Raw genomic sequence first — 2490 nt, 5'->3', positions numbered from 1 at the left:
GGGGAGGGGCAGAGAGAGGAGGAGACACAGAATCTGAACCAGGCTCCAGGCTGTGAGCTGTCAGCGCAGAGCCTGATGCGGGGCTCGAACCCCACAAACTGGGGGATCATGACCTGAGCCAAAGTCAGACGCTCAACCGACTGAGCCACCCAGGTGCCCCGCATCAATGCAATTTCTTATTTGAAGAATAGAAAAGAACAACTACAAAAATCAATTAAGTCAGAACTTAAAATTTGAAAGAAAGACAAATCTGCTGAAACTAATTGATTGTAGGAATGAGAGAATTTGACTTATTTAAATTAAATCAAGGTATTGGGGAAGGTTTCCTTTGGCTGTTCAGTTTCCATTATCTTGTGTTAAATGGACACACCAGTCAGGTATTATATATTCTTGTGGAGCAGAACTGAAGTGTTCTGGGCAGGACCAACTGACATCCTCATGCTGCCATACCTGGTGAAGCCATTGTCCCTGTGCTGCCTTGCGGCACTCAGCCAGTCACAGCTAGACAGAAAATGAGCACCAGCTCCCCTGCAGGAGATGTGGAAGAGGAACAAGCTATTAAAGTCTAGAAATACTGAGGAGATGGTTGAATTACGCATTCTGCTTCAGAGCAAGAATGCTGGAGCAGTGATTGGAAAAGGAAACAAGAATATTAAGAAGGCTCAATGGGCTCCTGAGTGCCTCCGTCGGGTAAGCATCTGACTCTTGATTTTGGCTCAGGTCATGATCTCCTGATGATGAAATCTTGCCCCATGTCAGGCACTGCACTGGGCCTGAAGTCTGCTTAAGATTCTCTCTCTCTCTCTCTCTCTCTCTCTCTCTCTCTCTCTCTCTCCCCCTCCCTCTCTCTCTCTCTCCCCCCCCCCAATAAATAAATAAATAAATAAATAAATAAATAAATAATCACTCATTCACTTACTCCCCATACAGACTACAATGTCAGTGTTTCAGTCACAGACAGCAGTGACTCAGAGAACATATTGAGTATCAGTGCTGATATTGAAACAATTGGAGAAATTCTGAAGAAAATCATCTCTACCTTGGAAGAGGGCCTGCAGGTGCCATCACCCACTGCAACCATCCAGCTCCCACCTGAATCTGATGCTGTAGAATGCTTAAATTACCCACACTATAAAGGAAGTGACTTTGCGATTTGGAACTGTTGATTCATCAGAGTCTGCGGGGGGAATTATTAGGGTCAAAGGTGATAAAGAACTTCAGGAGAACATACAGACAATATTCACGTTTTTCCTGGAATGCTGTCCTCATTCCTCATAGAGTCATTCTTATTAGAGGAAAACCTGATAGGGTTGTCGAGTGCATCAAGATCATCCTTGATCTTACTTTGGAGTCTCCCATCAAAGGATGTGCACAGCCTTATGATCCCAATTTTTATGATGAAACTTACAATTATGGTGGTTTTATGACTGCCATGGACATCCTGTGGGATTTCCCATGTGGGGCCAGTTTTGACACAGTGCTTCCTGGTGGGGTGGGCATCCTATGCCTCCATCTAGAAGAGATTATCATGATATGACCCTTTGTCTAGGACCTCCCCCACCTCCTCCTGGATGAGGTGGCTGGGGTGGTAGCAGGCCTCAGAATCTTCCTCCACCACCACCACCTAGAAGAGGAGATCTAAGGGCCTATGACAGAAGAAGCCCCAGAGACCACTAATATGGCCTGGTTGGTTTTCATGAAATTTGGGACTCTCCAATGGATACATGGAGCCCATCCAAATGGCAGATGGCTTATGAACCACAGGATGGCTCTGGATATGATTATTCCTATGCAGGGGGTCATGGCTCATATGGTGATCTTGATGGACTACACAAGTAACTATTCCCAAAGATTTGGCTGGATCTATTATTGGCAAAGGTGGTCAGCAGATTAAACAAATCCGTCATGAGTCAGGAACTTCGGTAAAAATTGATAAACCTTTAGAAGGGTCTGAAGATCTGATCATTACCATTACAGGAACACAGGACCAGGTACAGAATGCATAATATTTGCTGCAGAAAACTGTGACAGAATTCTGGAAAGTTTTTCTAAGACTAGTGAAGAACTGAAGGAGTCTTGCATCTTGTTTTTTTGTTTGTTTGTTTGTTTGTTTGTTTTTAATCTGCTTCTGTTTAAAAAGCCAACGTTCCTCTGATCATAGGTGTTCTGCATTTGAGGTGTAGTGAAATCTTTGCTGCTCACCAGATGTAATGTTTTAGTTCCTTACAAATGGGCAGGGAACGGCATGTTAAAATTAACATTGAAATTTTGAAACATCAGCAGAGTGAATGAGTGTTAGTTTTTGTTCATTGTTGGTGATTTAATCTAAAAACAAGAAAAAAATTATTTCCCATATGATTATTGTGAAAACTTTGCTTTGTGGTCACCATAACATTTTGGGATGTGGGACAGAGAGGAAAAGTATGATAATCCACATGTCCCTGGCATATACCCAGAGCCTTGTGCAGAATGTAATACTCTTTTGTTTTA

General features: G+C 43.0%; 1 pseudogene; it reads left to right on the top strand.

Moving 5' to 3' along the window:
* The first annotated feature begins 512 nt into the window (after positions 1 to 512).
* Positions 513 to 2105, top strand: LOC122490965 (annotated as a pseudogene).
* The last annotated feature ends 385 nt before the right edge of the window (positions 2106 to 2490 follow it).

This window comes from Prionailurus bengalensis, chromosome C2 (genome assembly GCF_016509475.1).
Source record: "Prionailurus bengalensis isolate Pbe53 chromosome C2, Fcat_Pben_1.1_paternal_pri, whole genome shotgun sequence".
Lineage (NCBI taxonomy): Eukaryota > Metazoa > Chordata > Mammalia > Carnivora > Felidae > Prionailurus > Prionailurus bengalensis.
This window is presented reverse-complemented; position numbering and strand designations above follow the sequence as displayed.